This window comes from Podarcis cretensis, assembly GCF_951804945.1.
Source record: "Podarcis cretensis genome assembly, chromosome: 2".
In the NCBI taxonomy this organism is placed as follows: domain Eukaryota; kingdom Metazoa; phylum Chordata; class Lepidosauria; order Squamata; family Lacertidae; genus Podarcis; species Podarcis cretensis.
The window spans coordinates 36,906,957-36,934,435 of NC_137171.1; the positions used below are offsets into that span (position 1 = coordinate 36,906,957).

The 27,479-nt window shown below is 42.9% G+C and overlaps 1 protein-coding gene and 1 long non-coding RNA gene across 2 annotated transcripts in view; one reads left to right on the top strand and one right to left on the bottom strand.

Annotated features, from left to right (window-relative positions):
* The window catches only part of MGAT5B (alpha-1,6-mannosylglycoprotein 6-beta-N-acetylglucosaminyltransferase B), a 174,201-nt gene that overhangs the window by 31,179 nt on the left and 115,543 nt on the right, over positions 1 to 27,479 (top strand). The window lies entirely within an intron of this gene.
* LOC307209319 lies at positions 9,181 to 13,884 on the bottom strand. Its single transcript, XR_013835545.1, has 3 exons — positions 13,641 to 13,884; positions 10,112 to 10,698; positions 9,181 to 9,759 (listed from the first exon to the last, which is right to left on the bottom strand). It is a non-coding gene; the product is annotated as an uncharacterized lncRNA (long non-coding RNA).

A 27,479-nucleotide genomic window follows, 5' to 3' on the forward strand; every position in this document is an offset into this window, starting at 1 on the left:
TGGCCAGGGGTAGGGGGTTCCCAAGGGGAACACCCCAGGAGCAAGGGGGCAGCAGGGACTCCCAGAGCAGTAGTTGGAAATCAGGACCAGCTTCCCCACCAGAGCAGAGTGGGGGGGAAGAGTCCCAAGGATCGGGGCCAGTGCATTCCCCACCAGGGAGAGAATATAAGGCAGGGCTGACCACGCCTCCATCAGAAAGTCGGACAACGGAGGAGAGGTCAGATCCGGCCAGTGTCCCGGAAGAGGGAAGCAGTGACCGAAGTAGTGTAACGGTTAGGAGAAAGGTCACTGGGTTGGCGCGAGAGGCAAGTTCAAATGTACAGGAGCGCGGGACAGCAGAGAATGAGGATTGGGAACCGGGTCCTAAAGCCCGCCGGAGGGAGGGGGAGGGGCTAAGCGACTCAGCGTCGGAAGAGTCCAGAAAGGGCAATGCCCCAGGAGGAGAGAGCAGCGTAAAAGGTGGAGCAGGGCTAGGATCTTAAACTGGTGTCATAGGGGAGGAGACTCAGACGGGACTTCGCCGATCTAGGGTTTAAGACGTAGGGCTGCACGCTGTGGCTTTGAAATGGAAACTGAACTTCAATAAAGACTTTTGTACATTACCACAGCCTAGCGTTGGTCCTCTGTGAGCTGGGACCTAGAGGCAGCTCTGACAGATGTGTTTTATATAAAAGCACATAGTTAAATAAGCATAAATAAACAGTGACCCAAATTTGTAATAATAAACCCTAACCCTAACTCTAACCCTAACCCCGAATAAAAGTTAGCTGAATACCACTCACAGTTTTGAGTTAGCAGTTGCTAACCCAACCTCTAAATCCATGTCTCACACAACTGTGCTATCTCTGTATGGCCTGGAGTGTGAATAATTTGAAAAAACAGTCTTTGGAGCTGGCAGATGCCGTTCAATACCTCCAGGAAGCAGTTCAGCAGAGTCAAAAAAGGAAGGGGCTGGATTTCCCCAGTCACTTTTGAGCACAGAGCCTGTCCTCTGAATTGAAGAGGAGGGTTTAATTGGAGAGAGAGAGAGAAAGAAAAAAGGCCTCTGCATCTGTACTTGTTCAATAATATATGAATTCATGCCTTGCACCTGCATCCCATAATTTTTCACCCACTGAAAGAGCAGATCGTGGCCACCTGGTTCTTCTGATTTTACCCAAATTGCTGAGTCTTCGTTTGCTTGATAGAATGAGCAGTTTATAGGAGGGAAGAGGAAGGCAGGCAGCATTTTTTGGGATGCTAATGATTCACCGCCACTCTTTTCCTGAAGGCTGGTCTCTGGTAATGATGTTAACTGCTGGTGCTCATGTGCTTTCCTCAATATTGTTGTGCTGGGAGGGAACAGCATTGATTTTTTTACTTATTTATTTTGTTTATCTAATTTTTAAACTGCCTTTCCACCAACCAAGGTCCCAGAATAGCACATTATGAGTCCATTCAAAAGGTTTCATGTTAAGATGTGTTTTATATAAAAGGACATAGTTAAATAAGCATTAATAAACAGTGATCCGAATTTGTAATAATAAATAAAACAATCATCATATAAATATTGCAGTGGTCCTCCACAATAACTCCAAACAATCAGATCTCTCCAACAGCCTTGGTAAAAGGACACATATTTAATTTGATTCTGGAAACTTCAAAGTGAAGCATCTCTCTGCTACATCTCATTCTGTGGTATATTGGCACTACACTTGTGGAAAGCGCAAATGGCGATGGCTGTTTTCATAGAATCATAGAATCATAGAGTTGGAAGAGACCACAAGGGCCATCGAGTCCAACCCCCTGCCAAGCAGGAAACACCATCAGAGCACTCCTGACATATGGTTGTCAAGCCTCTGCTTAAAGACCTCCAAAGAAGGAGACTCCACCACAGTCCTTGGCAGCAAATTCCACTGTCGAACAGCTCTTACTGTCAGGAAGTTCTTCCTAATGTTTAGGTGGAATCTTTTTTCTTGTAGTTTGGAACCATTGCTCCGTGTCCGCTTCTCTGGAGCAGCAGAAAACAACCTTTCTCCCTCCTCTATGTAACATCCTTTTATATATTTGAACATGGCTATCATATCCCCCCTTAACCTCCTCTTCTCCAGGCTAAACATACCCAGCTCCCTTAGCCGTTCTTCATAAGGCATCGTTTCCAGGCCTTTGACCATTTTGGTTGCCCTCCTCTGGACACGTTCCAGTTTGTCAGTGTCCTTCTTGAACTGTGGTGCCCAGAACTGGACACAGTACTCCAGGTGAGGTCTGACCAGAGCAGAATACAGTGGCACTATTACTTCCCTTGATCTAGATGCTATACTCCTATTGATGCAGCCCAGAATTGCATTGGCTTTTTTAGCTGCCGCGTCACACTGTTGGCTCATGTCAAGTTTGTGGTCAACCAAGACTCCTAGATCCTTTTCACATGTACTGCTCTCAAGCCAGGTGTCACCCATCTTGTATTTGTGTCTCTCATTTTTTTTGCCCAAGTGCAATACTTTACATTTCTCCCTATTAAAATTCATCTTGTTTGTTTTGGCCCAGTTCTCTAATCTGTCAAGGTCGTTTTGAAGCGTGATCCTGTCCTCTGGGATGCCATCACTGGCCATCTCACTGGCCTCCACAGCAGGAACGCCAGGTTGCAGCCTGGAGACTTGCTCCATATCTTTAAAATGGGAAACTAAGCAGGAGAGGAAGCAGCCATCTCCTCAGTGCTCCTGTGGTTCTATTGTGTCCCCTCAGCAGAAATCCAGGTGTACCTCCTTTGAGGTGGAGGTAATGGGGCAGATTAAAAAGAAAACTGTAGAATAAATTGTCTGGATAACATGAGGTAATCTCTTCTCCCATTCTTAAAAAAAGAGAGAAAAGGGGTTTGCCCTATACCAGGGATGGGGAACCTCAGGTCCAAATGTGGCCATTCAGGTGAATATCTGGCCCAGGGCACATCCGCTCTCAAGCTGCACCTCACAATGGCCCTGTTTTTGCACTGTCTTGAGTGTTTCTGCTTGGCTCTTTATGTGTGTGTAGAAATCAGTATACTGTACTGTACACTGTGAGTGGAGTATACTGTGCCTCACTCCCTTTTGCCTTTGGATGCAGCCACCATTGGCATGCAGCCCCAGGAACACTGGTCAGAAGGAAATGTGGCCCTCAGACTGAAAGGGGCTTGCCCTCCCTGCCCTACATAGAGAGTTCCTTGTCCCCTTCACTGGCAACTCTGCAAAACCACCCGGCATTCTCAGAATCAAGCTGGTCTGTGGCAAGAATTAAATTCTACAATGAGTAGAATTCTATAGAGTAGAATAAATAGTATGAGTAGAAATAAATATATGAGTAGAATAAATAGAGTTATACAACCCCATTGCCGGTCCCTTGATATCTGTGTAAACAACCAACTTTCCCACTGATGCTTAGCATGGTGCCAATAGCTCCCATGGAAATAGGCTGATTTATCCCCACTGAGGATTTGGCCCATTGTTATCTGGGTTTGCCCAGATGTAACTGGCTGTATGTGATTTGCACATAATTCTACCAGCCGTATTTATGATGGTGAAAATTCACAGCATGCTCATAAAGCAAGCAGGGATTTTTAAAAGCGAGCACCCCTAATTTCAGACACTAAGCTCTGCTGTTCAGATTCTAAATACACCCAGGGAGAAGGTCTGTTGCCCCAGTTTATGCAATCACTAAAAAAAAAAAAAAAAATCCCATTGAACTAGTAAGGGTATTAATCCAAGTGTCCTAAACTGATGTGCCAGCAAAATTTCAGTGTAAAAGCCATCTTGCCACAGGTTTTTTTTTTTTCCCCTCAGCAGGCAGGCCAGAATTTCAGCTCAGATAATTGCATTCAGCTTCACTGAATTCCCCCCTGCATTTCCAACTGGAGACGACATCCGTCTTCTCTTTGCAAACTCAAAAATGTGCTGCTGTACTGCTGCTGGCTCTGTAACAGCTCCCATTTTCTGCTCCAGGGATGGTTTTGTGTATGTGGCCCAGGGATGCATTGGCTTAGGCAGCCGTAAGATGAAGTATGAATGCAGGCCTTGGATTGTGAAAGGAGGTGAGAGCTGTTTTTTTTTTAAAAAAGCCAAATATGTGTATGAAGAAAAAATGGAAACCATGTGTGAATAGGAGAGAGGAATGGGCCTTCCCTTCTATTATATTTAAAGCACCATCATAACTGTGGTCATAATTTGAGCAGGGAGAATTTGAGCTATTTAATAATTTTTAATCTTTATATACTATCCTCTACCAAATTGAGAGCCAGTGTGACGTAGACTTGGGAGGCTGTGGGTTCTAGTCCTCACTCAGCTACAAAGCTTGCTGGGTGGCCTAGGGCCGGTCACTGCCTCTCAGCCTAACCTACCTCACAGGGTTGTTGTGGAGAGAAAATGGGGATAGGGCGAACCATGTACGCCACTTTGAGCTCATTGGAGAAAAGGTGGGATATAAATCTATTTTTTTAAAGAAATATTTATTAAAATTTTGCATAATAAAACAAGTATTCAACATAGACATTTAAACACAATAAAAGGCATAACAGAAAAAACAAACAGAAAAAACATAAAAATCTAGTTTTTTACTAACCATCTTCATAACCCTCTTTCCTGACTTCCTCACATCTCCCTTTTCTGTGTTCCCCTTTACACAATCAAATTCAGCAATTCCTTACCCTCTTTCCGATCTTATTTAGTATTATACATTTCATAAAAGGTGGGATATAAATCTAGGGTTGCCATATTTCAAAAAGTAAAAACAAAATAAAAAAATTCCTTCCAGTAGCACCTTAAAGACCAACTAAGTTAGTTCTTGGTAGTTGGTCTTTAAGGTGCTACTGGAAGGAATTTTTTTATTTTGTTTTGACTATGGCAGACCAACACGGCTACCTATCTGTATCAAAAAGTAAAGACTAGCGAAATTGTTCAGCTTTTTAAAGGAAAATTTTAAAGTTGTTGAGCCCCCCCCCAAGGCCCCCCAATCCCCCACAATGCACCACCTTTCGGAAATTCTCCCCCCAGATGTCAATTCTGCCTTTGAAATTCCAGTAATGTTATTAGGGTATATGGCATCCCTAATAAATGTAATAGATGGATAGATTTTGAATCCAGGGTGCTTAAAAAAATTATAATTAAAAAGCACATAGAGCAATCAGTTGCTTTGAATATGGCCTCCTTTAAAAAGTGAGATTAAAATCCCCAAACCCCTCCAATACAAGGCAGCATATTCTGGGTCCGAAATCCTGCATGAGTCATGTGACCCAGGAAATTGCTTTTTTTTGGGGGGGGGGGGATCCCAGCCTGATCTGGGATACCTGCAAGAGCACGGTGCTCAAAACGTCCCATTTTTTTCTGTGGCAGTTGATGGATATGAAACCTTTTCAATAATAACACATAATCTGAATGATTGTGACTAAGAGTACCGCTAGACTGGAGACATGCATTTCATTTAACTTAATTTCATTTTTGCTTCTGTGGATTAAACGGCACATTTTTCATACACAACCATTTCCTTTCCCCCAGAGGAGCAATCAGCTTGGCTTAAAGAACAAACAAAAAACCTCTCGCTAAAATACAGTGGGGTTTGTGCCTTTGCAGTTGTATGCTCAGTGCCAAGTTTGGTGTTCCATACTATAGTGCACCCTCTCCAAACCTGGTGCCAACCAGATGTTTTGGACCACAATCCCAACCACCCCTGGCCAGCATGACCATTGGGCTGATGGTTGTTCTACTCCAAAACATCTGGAGGGTATGATGTTGGGGCAGGCTGCTTTGCATGTGAGTGTGTGTGATACAGTGGTACCTCAGGTTACATACACTTCAGGTTACATACGCTTCAGGTTACATCCTCCACTAACCCAGAAATAGTGCTTCAGGTTAAGAACTTTGCTTCAGGTTGAGAACAGAAATCGTGCTCCGGCGGCGTGGCAGCAGCAGGAGGCCCCATTAGTTAAAGTGGTCTTCAGGTTAAGAACAGTTTCAGGTTAAGTACGGACCTCCGGAACGAATTAAGTACTTAACCCGAGGTACCACTGTATTTAGATTGGGAAACAGCTTGGGAGGCGGTGGCATAGTGGTGGTGGTGGGGTTTGAAGTACGGGGGGGGGGGGTTGTCCTGGACGCAAAATTGTAAGGGGGCACAAAATTTCAACACCCAGTTCTGCCTCCCTACAGCTGCACACTCCCGTCACTGGACTCTGTTGAAAATGGCTTATCCATGTGAACCAGGAAGTGACCAGTCCAGACAACAGAGTGACTCTTCATTTTTTATCTCTGCAGCTGCAATCTCCTGGGTGATGTGGATACCATTAGACAGTTCAATACACATGTGTACCCCCTCTATTCCCCCCACCCACTCTGTGCAGTCCTGGGTGCTGGCAACCCATAGTACGTTACTCCTGTGAAGAAAGGGTTAAGTAGCTGCCCCCAAATGTCGCTTTCTTAGTCAGATTATCAGCCCCAAATGGCTGTTGTAAAGTAAAAAACAAAATAAAATACACAGACACATACATGAAATTTTGACTACTGATTTCCCGCATCTCATCTGCTTTGACCCTGAAGAAATCTCTCCTTCGCGATATGTCATCCTGTGTCAAACTAAGCCAGGGCAGAATGCTCTCCTGTCTACTCAAACATCTACTGAGCCAAACATTCCCCAAATGATTCTGAAAAAAAATGAATTTTTATCTCATGCTGTTGAAATTGGTCTTTAGGAAGCCCCCTTTCCCTGCGCTTTATTCCTTCAGCTCACAGCAGTTAAAGGAGGGATTTTGGAAATGCTTTCGGCTTTTTGATTGACGGGAACAAAAGTGGCAGATAGAAGAATGGAGAAGGTTTGGTGAGCAGATGGGTGAGTACGACAAAAGAAAGAGCCGCAGCAGCCTGATACCTTTGGGCTGGTTGGCAGAGAAACTTTGCACAGGGTATTGGGGGCACGGCTGGCACTTTGCATTGGGGCCAGTGGCTGTTTTGGCCTGCATAAATTCATCAGTGAGGAGGGTTGGTGGCAGGAATATTTGTCTCTGCCTCTTCCCCCCTCCCCCAAGTGATGATGGAAGATCTGTGACTTGACTCGCATATGTTTTTAATAAAACTGAATAGCAGCCACAGGGCCCTGATTTAGTTAGGAACCAAGGTGCTAGGGAAGGGGTGAGTAGGTCAGTCTGCCCCCCAACTCGTGCTAGTCTTCTCAGTGAAAATCCTCTCCTGCTTTGCAAGGAAAAACCTGCAGATACAGTGGTACCTCGGGTTACATACACTTCAGGTTACAATACGCTTCAGGTTACAGACTCTGCTAACCCAGAAATAGTGTTTCAGGTTAAGAACTTTGCTTCAAGATGAGAACAGAAATTGTGCTCCGGCAGCACGGCAGCAGCAGGAGGCCCCATTAACTAAAGTGGTGCTTCAGGTTAAGAACAGTTTCAGGTTAAGTACGGACCTCCAGAACGAATTAAGTACTTAACCTGAGGTACCACTGTACTTTGATTACACGTGAACCAAACCAAAACAGACACTGAGTGTGGGTGCATTCTGCAACATGTCATCGCTGCAATAATTGTGCATTAGCGGTGGATTTAGACTCGACTGTCCACACACCATTCCTCTTTACTCGTTGTTCTGCAGTGCTTCCCCAGTGTCACGGCACCACTGCCATCTGCAGGAATGCCATCTGCAGGGCACCAATGCCCTGGGGCTCCAGGGCAGCAAAAGTGAGACCCAATAAACCCAACACTGCAGAAGATTTGTGGTACAAAAAAGTTACAGGATTTCAACAGGAAGTTAACAGGACACAGACAAATTGCAGATAAAGTAGCAGGTCCACTCTGAAATTTCTGCAGGTGCAAACACTATTGAAAACGGAATCACATTATCACCTTCGTGAGCACAAATAATCATGAATGTGAAATGAAAAAGCATGTCCAGAAGGCCTCATCTCTCTTGCAGCTGCTCATCTGATTCCACTCTACCAATCCTCTGAAGGAGGAGACAGGCTTGCAAAATGTGTTAAATACAAACACAAAGTTCTGTTTATTAGCATAGCTTCTATTCAAGGCTAGCAGCTGGGAAGTCCTCGCTGGGGATTATTAGGCAGATCATCTAAATGGAGCTCAGCACTCACTCAGACTCCCTCTTTTGACTCTGTGGCCTATTGTCCTTTCTTGCTCTGTATCACTGAGCAATCTCTTCCCTCTCTTTTACTTTCTGTATTGTTATCAGTCCCACCAGATGCATGCACCTTCCAGCACAATATTTCCATGTTTAATTCCTAAATTCAGAGATATGTTGGGTCTAGAAGTGCTTTTCTGTATGGTGGAACAAGGGAAGCAAATCAGTAATCTGGCCCGTGGCAGTTCATTATTCTCATAAGCAATGGATTCCATGGGAACGATTAAATCAATTAATTGATTTTCTATACCTCAGAAAAAAAGAAGTCAAATAGCATTTCCATCAACTTCCTATCTGCAAATACCAGACTGAGGCCTGGAGGGACGTTAATGGACCTTTAATGCTTTATATTATGCCTTTCCACTCTGAAATTGAAACGATCCTGTGAATGGAAATAAGTTTCTGAAAAACAACAACAACCATTTGGTTTGCTTTTAGCAACAGGGACTGAAGGGATGGGTTTGTGTTTCTGGTGATTTTTTTGGGCACTGCTCAGAAAACGTGCTGTTCAGGAAGCGAGACATTTGCTCCACCGCATGGACAGTTTGATAACAGCTCAGAAAAAAATGATTCCCAACTAGACCAGAGCTAAAGGTTCTTCACAGAAGGCATGAGTGAGGAAGGTTTTTTTCTTCTACAAAACTGTCCCCCTAACACAGGGTTGCAGCCAATGTTAGTCTTACTCAGAGTAGACCCATTGAAATGAATGGACATGACTAACTGAAGTCCATCAATTCTATTACTGCTGCTACCTGTTTCATAGTCTGGGTGATGGCGATTGTGCTTTTGGAGGTTCTGGCTGCTGGTGGATACCCCTGCTGCCACAAAGTTCTGGAATGATGGGAGGAATTGGGGTCTTCACTTTGGTTTGGCCTCAGGATGACATCACATCAAGACAGTTTAGTGTCACTGCGAAGCTATCAAAGTGAGAGCAACAATGTTTGCTGATTTACTCTGGGATCCTGTGGGAGGAAATGATGTCTGCGAGCACAACTGCAAACCTGGATTAATTGGTTTTATTAAAGTCCTTTTTTTAGCCCATGTTTCCTCCCTAAGGATCCCAGGACAGGGTACAGATACATATTGAAAATAACATGCAACCATATGAAATGTAAACTAATTAAACACATCAAACAACAGGAGTTAATGGAGTTACAATTAAAACTGTAAAGTCAGCTACCTCTTACGACTACATTTCCAAAAGCTTAAAAAGCCTGGGAAAAGACAGGGTACATTTGCCCCAATCTTGCCCCTACCCCAAAACTGCCAAAATACTAACATTGCACCTTATGAACAGGGAAACAGGGTAGAAGCCTCCCTTTAACAAAATATGATGTGTGTTGCTTTCGGAGACCATAATTGTCTGAGAATCAGAATTTAAAAAACCCAGAAAGTAAATAGATAATCTGTAATGATGGGCTCTCTGGATGTTTTCCTCTTTGTCTAATGCAGGCAACATGGGGGATAGGGAGAAATGTTGGAAATTCCCTGATTGTTTATGCAGCAGTCGGAGAATTGGGTGCTTATGTCTGGTCTAAATTGTGCAGCCTGTTGCATTGTTACATCATCATGATGGTGAAAATGACACGGTGGTGGCATTTCCATTTCTGCTGTAGACCTGCCCCTCTTATTTATTTAATTTTTTTTACTTTTTTTATTAAAGATTTTCTTGTTTTACAGAAGTATGTGTAATGTCTCTTGTATTTTTTTTCCATGTAACATTTTTACGAATCATTTTCATTTGTTGAGACATTAGGAAGAAAAGGGGTGGGGTGGGGGGTCGGGTGGTGATCTTTCTGTTTTGCTTAATGTATGTAGGGTTTGGTCTCAGCGTTACTCGTGCCGGTTCTCTGCTGTTCACTTGTGTTCCTTTGGTGGTGAGAGAGGTTGGGGTTGGCCTAGGGCATGGTTGTTTGTTTGTGATTGGCTATGGTGATCTTTGTTTTTGTGTGTGAGTGGGGTGGGTGGACCTGCCCCTCTTATGATGGCAACCCTCCAAAATGTGAAGAACTGTGAAGTTCCTATAAATTGGGCATGCACTGCCAGGTGCATTTCTGGCTGGCAAATTTCCTAGAATCTTGCTTGAAGAATTGCCCCCCCCCCCCTTGCAGGAGTAAGAGGGCTGATTGGCGTTTTGGATTTTGTCAGCTCCTGAAAAGCAAATGCAGACACCTTTTTTGCTCAGACGTACTCCTTTCCCTTGATTCTACATCCACTTTTTAAATGTAACGCTCGTATAATGTTTGTTGATCCTTGGATTTGTCGATGTTTGTGCAAAATGAATCGTGTTCACGGCTGATGCATTTGAGAGGTGCTTGGCTAGTCAACCAGTTTGTGTGACCGGGGAGTAGTCACAGTGCTCCGAGAGGCAGTGCTCTTAGGAAGACCTTGCCTCCTTCAGCTTTCACCTCTTTGCCTTGGCAAGCATCTGCTTGCTTCAGGACCACCAGGTTCCACCGCAGGGGGCAAGATGATCGAAAGGCAATGGAGCATGCATATCCTGCGGCATCTGCTGTGTCAGGAGTAGCTGCAGCAGCCCTGACATCTGCCAGAGAAGCTGTAAGAATAGAGAGAATTAGGGAATTGAGTGCAACATACCTGGGTGAGGTGAAGAACACACACACACATACTCAGTAAAAGTACAGGGAGCAACTCCAGTTTCAGACTCCCTTCTCCTTCCCTACATCTCTAAGTCACTAGTATAGTACTGTACGAGCAACTCCTGTTTCACCAGCACCACAAAATTTAGCTTTTGTTGTGGACAGCTCCTTGCTTGCAAGCACTGGTTTTGCTGAAGCCCCAGCTTCCCAGTGCATGTTCACACGGAGATCACTGTGCCATAGCCATACATGATGACTTGCACAGAGCTTTTCCTGCATGGCCGTTCTCTGCATGTAGTAGATTATTCATCATGTTTGCAGTTGCCCTTAGGGCTGCTTCATATGTTAGTTTTCTGCACAGAGATACATCTCCTTGCGGTATATTTTAAAGCAGCCCTGAGATTTCTCTCGGTGGTTTTTATTATACTTTAGCTAAGTGAAATTTTATTTCTTTCCCATCTTGAGGATGCCATAATGCTTTATCTTACTCTCACTCTCTCCCCACTCTTCTTCTTTCTGTCTCTGGGTCCTAGTGCCACACCTGCCAGCTTATATTTCTCTATGAAAGGTTTGCATCTTTCTTCCCTCAACTATGAGCTTCTTGATAGTCAAGTAGATCTTGCAGGCTCTTTCCTGAGCAGGTATGCTCAAGGCAAGTCACAGCCTCAGTCACAGTTACTTAAGACCTCAACAGATGTAGAATAGCAATGTTCCATGATAAAGCATGAATCTTTATAATGGGGTGTGTGTCTCTGATTTCGATTAATCATTCAACTTGCCCCAAAGTTGGTTGCCTTGGAGTGGTTTGGGGCTTGTCAGAGGGGAAGTTAGATTTGAACAAGGAAGCCCAGGACCAAGCAGGGATCACCGAAATACTTTGTTGAGCATCGGCAATCCAGGTGTAGAAAAACAAACAAACAAATCACTCTGCAGGCAAGCATCTTCTAAAAGCAAAAGTAAAGTTTCTGAGCTTACCAGCTAAGGAATATTTCCAGGATGAGGTGATAGGGGAAGGGAAAGCAAACACCAGAGTGGAAGAAGAGCAAGAGAGTGAGAGAGAGTGCTCCATTATACAGTGGTACCTCGGGTTAAGTACTTAATTCGTTCCGGAGGTCTGTTCTTAACCTGAAACTGTTCTTAACCTGAAGCACCACTTTAGCTAATGGGGCCTCCTGCTGCCGCCACACCGCCAGAGCACGATTTCTGTTCTCATCCTGAAGCAAAGTTCTTAACCTGAGGTACTATTTTTGGGTTAGTGGAGTCTGTAACCTGAAACGTATGTAACCTGAAGCGTATGTAACCTGGGTACCACTGTAGATTACAGGTCAAACTTGTAATTGAATTTAAAAAGTGTCGCAAAGGTCTCTGGCTCTATTTGCCTACATCTGTTTGTCTGGCTCTGTTTGCTACAATGCCTGCAAATTTCATCCACTTCAGAAAAAAGCTCTGTTTTTACTTCCCAATATGAAGGGGGAAAACAAAGGAGACTTGGACAGATCCTGAACTGAACAGGACAGGTTACATAGTGTCTCATGTGGGCTGTTTTCCAAAGCACTAAATCAGGCTCTATTTTTTGTAAAATCATGCAAGCTGAAAGCCAATATGGAAATGTCACTTTTCCCACTGCAAATACAGAAGTGTGTGTGTGTATGTGCATTTCCAATTCTGATTGGGATCATTGTTGGGTCAAAAGGCTAAAGCTCCCATATCCTTCTGCCATAGCCACGATCAAGCTCAGTCTCTTTGTGCTGGCTATATATTTTTTCTAAAATAAAAATCCATGCAAGGCTAAACTACGTATATGGCTCATGTCATGTCTAGTTTGGCCCAGAGTCCCATGTTAGTGTGTGTAAACCAGTTATCATGCTTAACTCTGTAAATCCTCTACCCATCTATTTAGAAATAAGTACCGCTAGGTAAGAGTGTCTAGGATAGCAGCATTAATTACCCAAAGACCACAGATATAACTGGCTTCCCAACACATTGCTTTCTTTCTTTCCAATGAAGCATAATAGAAAGCTTTGTTTGGTGACTGAAATCATGGCCATCATGATCCACCCAAGGTTTTGCTGTGCAAATCCCACTGAAAAGGAAGACCAGCCCGCAAGACCACAGTTCAGTGGGGATTGCGCAGAAGAGATCCCCTGTGAGTTGTGTTCCAGGTTCTTTTCAATATCTAAACTTCCATTGCAGAGGGAAAGGAATAATAACTAAAAAGATTTTAAAAAGCCCTTCTCCTGCCCAGCGGTAATGAAAACATACCCATCTATAATGTAAAAGCCTATTGGCACTGCTTAGCTCCCTGACTTTTCTTATTTATATGGAAATATGGAAGGAATGCATGTTCATGTTGAGATGTGTAGTCAAAGTCTCCTATTAATTATGTTTCAATTTAGCTAGAGTCAGGGGAGAGGTGAGGTGTAGTACTGGGAAAACAGTGTCTGAAGCCCTTGACATGGCTCACCAGTTATAATGGCCATTGTTATGTATACACGACAATATTCGACTATAACTATATTCCTTCTCTAGAGAAGTGGTGGTGGTGGGAGTTTTGAAGATTTCCATTGTGGAAATGGGTGTTTAATACCAGACAGTGTCTGAGATGGATAGCTTAGTATCTCCTAGGATATGATGGATATGGATTCTTCAAAGGCCCTGGGGGGGTGGCTTGAATGCTGGCCAATGCTTTATGTTCCCCAGCGAACATATATGCAAATGTTATTCAGACTCCACTGAGTCTGTGCTTGTAGTGGGAAGCCAGAATTGGAGAGAAACCTTTATTGACAGATATGTCTATTCCTACTAACACAGGATGAGCTCCCTTCTGCCACACCCCATTGAAGATCAGAGTTGTCTACTCTCCATTGCTGAGCATGTGATTTTTGTTCTATCAAATCACTAGTAGTCAGGGAAGACTTCTTCAGTGGCCATGGCTAATGGTGGCTGCTGAGGTACCAGCTGCTGGGTCAACAACAGTCATGCTGTTTCGGCAGGAAGTAGCACAAGATGATGAGGTGACAGCTTCTCCTTCTACATTGTTGTTGTTGTCGTCATCATCAGCCAAATAAAACTGAGCAGGAATGAGCAATTTGTATTGATCCCACTGGAGGGCAAGGAAAGGGCAGCAAATAGATTAGCTGGATAGATGGAGCGTAACCCACATAATCGGCACTGTTCGCCAAGGGCTCAAGTCTGCTTCATTTGGCCATTTGCAAGGGAACAGATTCATTGTTGGTATGTTTCAGTGATGCTTGGCTGTAGATTAGCACTGCATCTACAGCAGTTGCAAAATGCCAATTTTTAAAGCAGGCCTGCAAGCTGATTCACAAACATTTACAGGTGTGAATCAATGTTGCTGGCATAAAGGCCCCTCAGCCTTTGATTCACGCTTCCGCTCTGCTTTATTACAGTTACTAAACAGGGTGATCTCTCCATGTAGTTAAAGGAATATAAAATCACTGGTGGCAAAATTCGGAAGGCTCTGAGAGCATGAATACCTCCCTTCTTCCCCCTTCCCCCACCTCATCCAAACACCCACCATAGATTAACATCCAAAATTGCTTCTTTCTTTGCTTCTACACTAAGCTGTTATGGTAACAGGTTAGAACAGGAAGTCTACCGAAATACAAATTATCCTCAGAAGGTAAAACTACTTTGTCAAGTAGGTCAGCTGACCAGCCACTGATTGCTGATTGTTTGCTGTGTAAATGCGTGTTTCCTTTCCCTGCAAATATTTCTGAGGACGACTTTACTCTCCAGGCTCAACATTCTCCATTAGGGAGCATTTTGTCAAAATAGAATGGGAGCAGAAATTGCTAGTTGTCAGAGACTGGTAGGGCTCTGATGGGTGTGTGGCTGAGGCAGGGGGTCAGGTGATTGACCCGGCAGAGGGTGCCAGTGATTTATGGGGTTTGGCACCACCCATGAGGCAGAAGCCAGGGTGCGTTGAAGAAGGGTCAGAGCAGTCTGAGATGGATATGTAGGAGCCAAAGGAAGAGACTGTTTAGGTGAGGGACAGGCCAGTCTCCCTGCCATCCCCTGCTCTGCTGCCTCCTAGAACCAGGATGGGTTTGAAGAGGGAAGAGCAGCAACAGCTTCCATGTAGAAGAAATCTCAGGTTGCATGCATGCACCCTGGCAGATGAGGGTACATATGTCATATGTGTAACAGCTTAGGAGCTGCTGTAAATGTGTGCTTTTGACACATTTCTATCAAACGTGTGCCTTCCTTGGCTGAGGGAGTGCTCAGGACACCAATATTTGCCTACTCATCCCATGTCTGGAACAGAAATAAATCTAGCAACTACAACTGGTATTCACTGTTGTGGTTGCAAATGACATGTAATGGATTAGGCTCCCCCTTCCCCAATTTGCATTGCATTTTCCTTTGCATTGAAGTGAAGGGGGTGGTATAACGTAATGCTGATGTAATTCACATAATTCACATATTTAATTATTTATTATATGAATTACATAATTTTACCTTGGCAGGCAGCAAGATGAATAGTGTAGAACTGCAGTGGAACAGAAACAGTGCTGCAGACATGGAATACAGAGTGGAAAGGAACGTGCCTTCTGACACCTCTATTCCTTCCTGCGTTCTGCTTCTGTCTCCTCGCCAGCTCTGTTTCACCCCTTCCTTAAATTACCGTACTTCACCTTCCCCATGCCTTGACTTGCAGAAGTTGCTTCTGCTACGTGGTGGGAGGAGAAAGTATGGAATGAAGCAGAAAAGTGACATGATGCAAAGGAGAGACTAAGGGGCGGGCTGAGATGAATAAATTAATGGCCGTGCCTTAAGGGAGATTTTAGGAAATTAAAATTTCACACATTGCTGCACAGGTTGCATTAGCTTTCGCTGGAATTTGGAAGTGTTGGGTAGGGACCAGAGCAGTTGTCAATGTGCTAGCAGCGTTAAGTCAGCTTGGGAGGAATTTGGTCGTGGTGGTGATAAGGTGACCCTCAGACACATTTAACCCTTGATTAGCAAGCCACAACCACATGGAAGTTTTGCGCTCCGTGTTTTATCACAAAGTAGGAGGTGTAGGAAACAATACATGGAAAGGGAAGGCACCAAGTTCTATATGATGTTGCACATTAATTTCTCCTACAAGCTCTTCCCATCTAAGAGACGGTGCTGGTATTGTCCCATACATCATGGCACCAATCCTGATCCCCATCCCCAGCAGCTGTTATTTTGGGGGTGAGGGGACTAGACAGATTAAATGCATTTAGGGTTGTGCCTTGTTTGACCCTTACTCTCTGAACACTTGACCAGCAGAAAAGGCTCAGATTTTGGTGGATCTCCACAGGAAGCAGATTCTAAAACCAAAAGGCAGCTACTCAAAGTGCTTTTCTTTGTGTTCTTCCATTCTAATGGTGCAGAGATAGTAGACCTAGGAGACTGATCCCAGTCAGTCTTAAAAGGTCATTGGTGGACCACAGGGCTGTATGCAGACTTGGGGCCAAACTAGATATGTTCAATGAGTGCGCATTTAGCATGTGAGAAGTGGGACACATTTTCCTTCTGCGCAGTAGTCCCAACTAAAATCACCCCAAGCTGAAATTCCTCCTGGGAAGGAGGCTGCAATGGATGTTATAGCAGTTATGTGTATATGTGATTTTCATTGAGAGTGTGGCATAATAGAAAAGGCTTAACCCCAGCCTAGCCCTTGTGCACAGCAGTTACCTGATTATTTCTCCGCTTCCCACATGAATCAGTTTACCCAACGAGAAGACATTCCAAATGCAGTGCAAGATAATGACAATGTGTATTATAACACAGAAAGCTACCTTATATTGCACCAGACCATTGGTCCTTCAGGCTCAGTGTTGTCTGCACTGAGTGACAGCAGTTCTTTAGGGCTTCAGGCAGGGGGTCTCTCCCAACCCTACCTGGAGATGAAGGGGACTGAACTGGAGATCTTTTCATGCAAAACATACTCTACCCCGGGGCAACTGCCCTTCCCCAAGTGCTGTTTCCTGCACATCTAGTCTTAATGAGTGATGTGTAGCTGAAGATGGTGCATTTGTAGTCATGGTGGTTTACCCTTAGTAGGACTCTCTGCAGATGGGCGGGAGTTGAGATATAGTCTGGCTTCACCCAGACCACTCACATCAGTAACCAATAAAGCTGTGGCCTTTTCGAACCCATAAACCAAATCCATTTGTCTGTGTGTTTATTATCCACTTGGGAACTGAAGGTCACGGGGCCTTGGCTTGCAAGCGGTCAGTGTTGGCTAAGAACTTGCCAGGAACACAGAGTGGTGCTAATTGCCTCTGCAAATGGTCAAGGACAGATCAAGGTGATGGAAAGCTGCAAGTCAAAAGAATGAGGATACTACTTAACTATTTTTAGCTTCTCTCCCACATTGCTGTTGGCATACCTGTGAAAAGCTGACAGCAGGTGAAGAGGCCAGCAGGCTCAGTGATCAAGGGATAAATGGACAGGGATGAATGATAGGCATTATCATTGTGAAGACTGGAGAGCAAGACCCCTGTTAAATCTGATGGCACCTGAAGGCATCTCATTTTCCCTTTAGATGCTGCCCTTTGCTTTAAGTATCTGTAGAACATGTCATGCAAGCAGGCAGGCAGGATACATTTATATGACTGGCCTGTCAAAGCAATGTTATCATAATGGCAGGTGAGAGAGTTCCCCCTGCCCCATACTTTTTGGAAGGTGTCTTGCTCTCCCTATGGAATTTTGCTAATCAAGTGCGAGTAATGATGGTTTACTGAGCTAGAGTGAGACTGGGATAACGGCCTCTGTTAATGAGTGGCACCTCCATTCTAGTGATGTTCCTTTCGCATCCCAGCCCTTGAGTTACAGGATAATCCGTTAATGGCTACTGTTTGCTAAAATTAGGTTAGGTCACTGTGGAGGAAGGAGGCACTGCCAGTCACTTGAGCACTGCAGCCGCTTTTCAAGATTCTTAAAGCAGACTCAATCCTCTGTATCAAGGGGTGGCCAATCATTTTCTGCCCAAATGCTACATACAAAGTTAGTAAAGCTTCCTAGAGTTGCATGGTGTGTGCACATACAAACTTGCCACACATACAGCTTACAGAACCCCAGACCAATTCAGTTTATACTTACAAGCCAGGTTTATGTTCTGCCTGTGGTGGACAAATAACGACGAGTCATGGCATGTTGTCAAACACTCTTAACTACGGTAGTTCATGAACTGTAATTCATGATACATTGACAGTGAGGGAAGTGAAAAGCTAGCTTGGCAGGATGGAAAGCTTGGGACAGGAAGATCTGCATCATTGTGAAATCTGGGTGATAGTTCATGAAAGTTATAGGTAACAAGAGAGGAGAGAGAGGGAGAGGGAGAGGTTGCAGCTCTTTTTAACAAATGAAGATGAGCACCTGGATTTTTGCATCATTGAGCTATGTGCTTTTCAGACTTTTTGCTTTCAGGAAACTTTTTCCGCATAATGTTGTCTGCCAAGGAATTGTTACATGTCTTCCGCAGAAACCCACTGCATTGCATCAGGCTTGCTGGTGGCTTGAAGGATTGGAAACTTGGGATAATGGTGGAGGGCCAAGGACAATGCCAATTAAGCAAGGATTAAGGCACATCTGGCAAAGGGGAACCTGGGAAAACAATACAGGCTTAAAACAGAATTGATGATGTAGGTGAAAATATGGGGATAGAGTAACAAGCAAACAGAGGGTAGATTTCTCACTGGCTATTACTGTGATAGCTAGATGGAACTCCCATTTTAGCAGCATATAACTTTTTAATATCAGATGTTTTGGACAAACAAGAAAGTGGGGACATTCCTTTGTGTTCTGCTTGTAAGTTTCCAGGAGCTCCTGGCTGGTCACAGCTGGAAACAGATTGCTGGATTTTATAGACCTTGATCTAAATGGATCCAGCAGGGCTGCTCTGATGAGACGCAAACAACGGAAGCCCAATGTTGCTCACACAAACTTTGAGTTTCCATCCTGCTGTAAATAAGAAGTACAGTAGCCAGCTGATGCAGCAGATGCAACTGCCTCTTCAAGAAAATTGTGGATTTTTGTGGATGATTTTCTGAGCTAGCTGTAATTGCGGAGGTGGGATGGAACTCCTAGTACACTAACTTTTTTCGTGCTGGTATTCTTTGTGGACTCAAGCAATAACTCCATCTCTGAACAAACTCCCTTCTTTCTGTTAAAGCAGCTTGCTATTACAGGACAAGTAAACAAGAATATTTCCCTGTAATAGAAACAAAAGCAAGCCACCCATGCTAAGAACAACAGTGAAATATTGTGTAATTACATTGTAAATGTCAGTGGGGATGGTTTGATGCCTATGAATTGTTCCGATTAAGCAGGAGGAGGACAGGCTCCCTGTCAGAGTCTTGGTTTTGAACTATAGTAGCAAAACAGCTTAGAGGTAGTTTGGCTTTTTTTTTTTTGCATGCAGAAAATCCCAGGTAGATTTTCACTTAAAGGTAGCAGCAATGAGAAAGACTACCTGAGAAGATAGAGAGCCATGCACAGTCAGAGTAGACAATACTGGGCTTAATGGACTAATTCTAAGCAGGTATAAGGCACCTTCCTATGTGCCTAATATGGATGGAGAGCTCTCATGCAAAAGGTAAGAAACCAGACAGAAGAAATGTGAAATCCTTGGATAACTGCTCAGGTTCCCATCTCATTTAATTATACTGCTCCTGTGAGTAGGTCACTCATATGGGCTAATAAATCCACAGGCAATTTGGAGAGAGGGAGGGCACAATATATGAATAGGGTTAGAGAATGGCTTTGCATGTTTTGAAAAGTAGCTATGCTGAAGGGATGTGAACTAAGCACATGTTTCAATTTGCACCCTAATTTGATGCTTTGGAAAATGACCCACCTTGCTTGGTCCAAGGCATGTTGTAAATGGCCCGATTCAGCTTGGAGACTGTCTTAAGTTCCCTTTCCTCCCCCCCCCCATTCACAATCAGGAAATTAAAAAAAAGGGCTATCACTTTTAAAACTTTTGACAGAAGTTGATGAAATTTGCAAGCATACTATCCTTTCCATAGTGGATAAAGCTTGTCAAATTATAGGCAAATAGGTTATGCGCTTTTGTACTGGGCTCATTTTAAAGGTTTTTTTTTTTTTAAGTTTTTGCTTTTGAAAAAAGGAAGAACCCATAACTTAAACAATAATAAGTATTTGATACAATGTGTAGGCAATGTCATTCCTTCTGAGGGCATGAATCCAAGCCATTCAGAAAGCTAGCTGCAGTGGTTTTCCCAAAGGGCTGTTGTTACTGTTTTGTGGTGGGTAGAAAAGGAATAACTTAACTGCTGTAGAGTTTTGTGGGCGATAAGTTATGTGAGATATGCCCCTGGATAAGAACCCTGTCAGAAAGCAGACAAATAGGTCCAGGGGCTTTTTAAAGGTGCCTTTAAAATGAATGGGGGGAACTAACAGGGCCTCATTTTCTGGTAACATAATTCCTTCCTTTTATGAACTTGACCTGTAATTCACAATGGAGCACTCCCAATCTGGTGTTTGCTCTGCTTTTCCCCATCACCCCACCCTGGCATTATAGTAAGGTCAAAGACATCACTTTATTCCAGGAGCAGCCCTTTCACTAGGCAAAGTGAGGCAGCTGCCTCAGGAAGAATATGGTAGCGGATGGCAGAAGTTCTCCCTCCCGACATGATTCCCCCGAGTCCTCAAAGCTAGCCTGCTGCCCTGAGGTACAGTGGAGGATACCATTTCCACTGGTAAAGTAAGATTCAATTTCAAATCTGGTTGGACTCTGTGTGCGAAATGCGTGTGGGCAAAACACGATTTTGTCTTTCACCTCAGGCCACAAAATCTACTGAGATGCCCCTGCTTTCCCTTTCATCAGATGCTTGTGTGTAGGATTTTTCTTTTAAAAAAATGTCTGGATCACCGAGGTATCAGAAAGCACTTCAGGTGTTCCTGCTTTGAGTGGTGTCACCTCACTAATTATTCTTCACCTCTGACAAACTCAAAATCTCTCTGAGGTATTCCACTTTTTCTGGGAATTTGGCGTTTTCCTGCAACCTGTGCACATCGCTTAATATGCAGGTGACTTGTTCTTCTACTTTTTGTATGTCCAAATATCATGAAAAGGGAAAAGATGCACACCTCCCTTTGGCAAGCATTTGGAAGTTGTGCAGCTCAGCACTGGGAAGCTGGGCATCCCTTGCACCCATGTTGATTAGCTGGAAGTATGGAAAGAAGGCGCACCAATCACTCTCCCAGCTTTTCCACAGCTTCGCATAATGTGTCATGCCACTCAGAGAAAAGGTCAGTGCTTGCAGCACTCATGCGGTTATCTCATTTCTGAAATGAAGGCAAGGAGTGCCTCTTTAAAAGATCTGCCTTTGGAGAAGGGTCCATCAACACCCTGCAAAGCTTAAAATAATGACTGGCTATGGATCCTTTTCAAGCTATAGAGGTCTGTTGGGATTAGAAAGGTGGCTGTTCTCCCTTCTCCTCCCTTCATTACAAGATTAGTTGTTTTCTTCCTCTGAAGCATCAAAGATGGCCACAATTGGCAATGGCGTGGAATTAATAGGTGGAATGAACTTCTGCTAAAGAGCTATCCATATTTCAAAGAGGCTCAGCAGACACATTTTTCATTGGAATAGGCTGCTGATGCTGCAGTTTGGAATGATTCTCCACCCATGTTAAATTAGATTGATTAGAGACCTATCTTAGAAATTTTCACCTTCCCCTAGAGTGCTTGACCAATCGTATCTGCCTGTGTTTTGCAATCACATTGTCCCATTCAAAGACGAACAGCATTTTACAAACATTGTAAGCCACAGTGGTGTAATAATTCACTTTCTGGATGAAATAACTGGTGGTTTCTGTGCAAAACAGACAGTGGTGGAGGGGTGGAGTTCCCATCAGTAGGATGTACAATACAGTACCATCCTGGATCTCCACTTGGTGATTCAGAACCCAAGAATAACCAAGCTGTGTGCTGGTAGTAAAAATAGTTTGTTGTGGTGATGGATGGATGGATGGATGGATGGATGGATGGATGGATGTAAAAGACCCAGGTTTCAATATTCTCTTAATCATGAAGCTCCCTGGATGGTCTTCAGCAACTTATTTTGAGCAACCAACCCTAGGTAAAGGGACTGTTAGGACTCTGGGGCTGCAGCGCTCATCTTGCTTTACTGGCTGAGGGAGCCAGCATTTGTCCACAGACAGCTTCCGGGTCATGTGGCCAGCACGACAAAGCTGCTTCTGGCGAACCAGAGCAGCGCACAGAAACACCGTTTACCTTCCCGCTGGAGCAGTACCTATTTATCTACTTGTACTTGACGTGCTTTCGAACTGCTAGATTGGCAGGAGCAGGGACCGAGCAATGGGAGCTCACCCCATCGTGGGGATTCGAACTGCCCACCTTCTGATCTGCAAGCCCTAGGCTCTGTGGTTTAGACCACAGCGCCACCCGCGTCCCTTGCAATGCACCCTACAGGGTTGTTTTTGAGATCTCTGGAGGAAGGGCAACATGGACATGCGATGCGCTGAAATGAATATCCCAGGCAACCAGGAAATTGTGCAGCAGCTGAGATCAAGAGCTGAGATATTGGTCTGGTGCTGGTCAGAGTCACTCATAGGCCTGCTCTGGCCTTGCCCATCCTCCTTACATGAGCAGAACCCTGGATATCAGTGGGCACTTTCCTGCAGCCTATTTGTACTGTTTCACTGGGAACTGCTTTATGAGACAGGGATGCTTCCGGAGGCCAGCAGGTTTGGAGGCAGGTAGCCTTTCTGCTTCCCACATGGAACTGGGAGCTGCTAGTATCTCCCCTCTACCATACACCTGCTACTTGTGGACTTTTCATTTTTTTTTTAAAATAAATTTTTATTAAAGTTTCAACAAATTTTATAGTAACACAAAAAGCAAAACATCACAACAACAAACAATACAAAACAAAAATCAAACAAAATTAAAAGGTTCAATTCTTGGTTTCATATAGCTTTCTTTCCGGACTTCCTCACATCTCCCTTTTCTGTTTTCAAATTTCCAATTTAGTTTCAGCAGATTTTCCCCCTATTTTAACCAAATTAAAATATATTAATTTCTTTTAAAGTTAACCATTCCTACTGCTATCCACTCATCTTTTTATCTTCCATCCTTAGGTTAACTAAACTATGATTCTCTTATTTATTACTAATGAAACATCTTTACACATTCCTTCAGCTTTGTCACTAATGCCACATTGTCTCAATATCCTGCATCATATTAACATTCATATAGTTTACAATGTTTTTGCAGATAATCTTTGAATTTCTTCCATTCTTCTTCTATTTGTTCTTCTCCCGTATCTCGGATTCTGCCAGTCATTTCTGCTAGGTCCATATAGTCCATCAATTGCATCTGCCATTCTTCCAGAGTGGGCAAATCTTGTGTCTTCCAATACTTTGCGATGAGTATTCTTGCTGCTGTTGTTGCGTACAGAAAAAAGGTTCTATCCTTCTTTAACACCTTCTGATCGACAATGCCCAGAAGGAAGGCCTCTGGTTTCTTCAAGAAGGTATACCTAAATACCTTTTTCAACTCATTATAGATCATTTCCCAGAATGCCTTTACCCTTGGGCACGTCCACCAGAGGTGAAAGAATGTTCCCTCAGTTTCCTTACATTTCCAACATTTATTATCGGGCAAATGGTATATCTTTGCAAGCTTGACTGGTGTCATGTACCACCTATAAATCATTTTCATAATATTTTCTTTCAAGGCATTACATGCCGTAAATTTCATACCAGTGGTCCATAACCGTTCCCAGTCAGCAAACATAATATTATAACCAATGTCTTGTGCCCACTTAATCATAGCTGATTTAACCATTTCATCCTGAGTATTCCATTTTAACAGCAAGTTATACATTCTTGACAATGTCTTAGTTTTAGGTTCTAACAATTCCGTTTCTAGTTTCGATTTTTCCACCTGGAAACCTAGTTTCTTGTCCATGTTAAAAGCCTCACTAATTTGGTAGTAATGTAGCCAATCTCGCACTCTATCTTTTAGCTTCTCGAAGCTCTGCAATTTCCATGTGTTCCTGTTCTAATATCTCCCAATATTTTGGCCATTTGGCCTCCATATTGAGCTTTTTCAGAGCCTTAGCCTCCATAGGTGACAACCACCTTGGGGTCTTATTTTCTAGCAAGTCTTTATATCTTATCCAGACATTAAAAACTGCTCTCCTGACAATATGGTTCTTAAATACTTTATGAACTCTTACCTTGTCGTACCACAAGTATGCATGCCATCCAAACGCATTATTAAACCCTTCCAAATCTAGAATGTCAGTGTTTTCAAGAAGTAGCCAATCCTTAATCCAGCAGAAAGCTGCTGATTCATAGTAAAGCTTCATGTCTGGCAGGGCAAACCCCCCTCTTTCTTTAGCATCGGTTAATATTTTAAATTTTATTCTGGGCTTTTTGCCCTGCCAGACAAATTTAGAGATATCTCGCTGCCACCTCTTGAAACAATCCATTCTGTCCACAATCTGCAAAGTCTGAAACAAAAACAACATTTTCGGCAAAACATTCATCTTTATAGCGGCAATTTGGCCCAACAAGGAGAGTTTCAAATTTGACCATGTTTCTAAATCTTTCTTTACCTCTGACCAACATTTTTCATAATTGTCCTTAAATAAATTCAGGTTTTTAGCTGTCATATTTATCCCTAGGTATTTCACTTTCTTCACCACACTTAAATCTGTCTCTTTCTGAAGCTTTTCTATTTCCATTGAAGTCATATTTTTCTCCAATACTTTAGTTTTTTGTTTATTTAATTTGAATCCTGCTACCTGACCAAACTCCTGAATCAGTTCTAAGACTCTTTTCATACTAGATTCTGGCTCCTGTAACGTTAAAACCAAGTCATCTGCAAAGGCTTTAAGTTTATATTGTTTAGCTCCGACCTGAACCCCTTTAACCAACTGGTCCCTCCTAATCAGATTCAGGAGCACTTCCAGGACCGAAATAAATAGCAATGGAGAGATAGGGCACCCCTGTCGCGTTCCTTTTTCAATTTTAATCTCTTCTGACACCACATTGTTAACTATCAATTTTGCTTTTTGTTCCGAATAAATTGCTTCTATGCTATTTTCGAACCCTCGTCCCACACCCATTCCCTTAAGATTTTTTTTCATAAAACTCCAAGAGATGTTGTCAAAGGCCTTCTCCGCATCAATAAAAATTAACACTGCTTTTGTATTTATATTCGTCTGCAATAACTCTAATATGTCAATGATGTTTCTTGTATTGTCAGACAGATGCCTGCCAGGGAGAAAGCCTGCTTGGTCCTTATGTATTACTTCATTTAACACTCTTTTCAGTCTATTTGCCAAAATCTCTGCAAAGATTTTGTAATCCACATTTAACAGGGATATGGGACGGTAGTTTTTAAGTTGTGTCTTTTCAGCTTCGGATTTTGGTATAAGCGTGATGAAAGCTTCTTTCCATGAATCCGGTGCCTTCTTCCCCTCCATTATCTCATTGCACACCTCCTTTAGTGGTTGAATTAAATAGTCTTTCAACATCTTATAATATTTGGAGGTTAACCCGTCCGGCCCTGGAGATTTGCCCAATTGCATATTCTGAATAGCACCTTCAATCTCCTGTTCTGTTATTTCATAATTCAATATCATCTTATTTTCTTGAGATAGCTCTTGTAATCCGTTAGTCTTTAAAAATTGGTCTATGTCAAACTCTTTTTGCGGCCCCTGCGTGTAAAGTTGTTTAAAATATCTCTGGAAACACTTTCTAATCTCTTCAGGTTTCTGTATATTTCTCCCCTCTATCTCAAGGTTGGTTACCGTATTCAACTTCTGTCTTTTTTTCAGCTGCCATGCTAGCAACTTTCCACATTTATTTGCCGATTCAAAAGTTTTCTGCTTCATTTGTTTAATTTTCCATTCAACTTCTTTATTTACTAATTTCATATATTGTACTTGGTAAAGTTTAATTTCTCTCAAAATCTCCTGCGACTTGGGTTTCGATCTTAACTTTTTTTCCCCTTCTTTTATTTTTTCCAAAATTTTGTCTTTTTTCTCATTTTGGGTTCTCCTCTTTATTGCATTCTGCTGTATCAAAAACCCCCTCATAACTGCTTTACTTGCGTCCCAGATTATTCTTTTTTCCACTGTAGTATTCAGATTTACTTCAAAGTAGTCCTTCAAGTTTTTTTGGGCCTTCTTAACAATCTCTTGATCTCTTAATAAGGTGTCATTCATCCTCCATCTAAAGGAACCAGTTGTAGTTAGTCTCATTTCCATCTTGACAGCGTTGTGGTCGGAGCATGTTTTTGGGCAGATTTCCACTTTTCTAGTCTTTGGTGCCAGTCCTCTAGTTATCCATATTTGGTCAATTCTTGTCCATGTCAATTTAGCTTCAGAAAAGAAAGTCCCTTCTCTTCCTAGGGGGTTTTTAATTCTCCAGATATCAATCAGATCCATATTGTCAGTTAGTTCAAAGAAAGTCTTAGGTAGTCTGCCCTCTTTTGTTATATTATGGCTTTGTGCTTTATCCATGTTCGTGGACACCACTCCGTTCATATCTCCCATCAAAATGATGTTGTTGTAGTCAATGTGCTCCAGCATTTTCTCATGCAACTTCTTATAAAATTCCGACTTTCCCTCATTTGGTGCATATATTCCTAAAATCAAACATTTTTCTCCTTGTACTTGAATTTAAATTGCCACAATCCTTCCTTGTTCATCTTTAAAAAGAAATTTCGGTGACAGGCTTTCTTTTGCATATATAACAACTCCTCTCTTCTTCACTCTGTCAGATGAAATAAATTCTTGGCCCAATCTCTTATTAATCAAAACTTTCCTATGAAGCCTAGTCACATGTGTTTCCTGTAGGCAAATTAAGTCTAATTGCTCCTTTTTTAATATGTGAAATATCCTCTTCCTTTTCTTCGGACAATTACAGCCATGAATATTCCAAGTTAATAGTTGCAGGGCCATGCTGGAGCCTTCTTGTTCCTTTTGGGTGGTGTCACTTACTTCTGATCCGCAGATCCCAAAGGTGTGGGAACAGAGCTTAGTAGTCCAGATCCTAAGGCTCCTTGTTCCACTTCAATCCCTTTCTGAAGGTCTTCTCCGTAATGGCTCAGGAATTTTTCCCTGTCTTCAGCTGATTTGATTTTAACCTTCTTCCCCCTAAAAGTGAAAGATAGTCCCTGGGGGAACTCCCATCTAAAAATGATGCTGTTTCCTTTCAGTAGTGTCACCAAATCTTTGTAATCAGCTCTAAGATCTAATAAATATTTTGGGATGTCCTTGTAGATTTCCACGTTGGTATCCTGGATAGTTAAGGTCTTTTGATAGTGTGCATTCAGTATCTTGTCTCTTTCTTCTTTCGATCTGAGGGAGATCATACAGTCTCTAGACTTGTCTTTCCTCCCTCCTCTTCCAAGCCTGAATGCAGTTGTTATTTTAAAATCCTTATCTTCTTCCAAAGACCAAAGTTCTGCAAATTCTTTTGTCAGATACTCCTTCAAATCTCCTTTTTCAAGTTCTGGGACCGACCTCAGCCTCAAGTTATTTTCTTTACTTTTCAGATCCACCATGGAAAGATATGCCTGATGGTCACCAATCTGTTTACGCATAGGTTTTATTTCCTGTTCCACGGCTTCCACTTTCCGTTGGGCCTCCTCTGCAATTTTACGATTTTCAGTGGTGGTTTCTAAGAGTTTCCCAATTGCCTGTGCGTTTAAGCCGACTTGTTGTGTCAAATT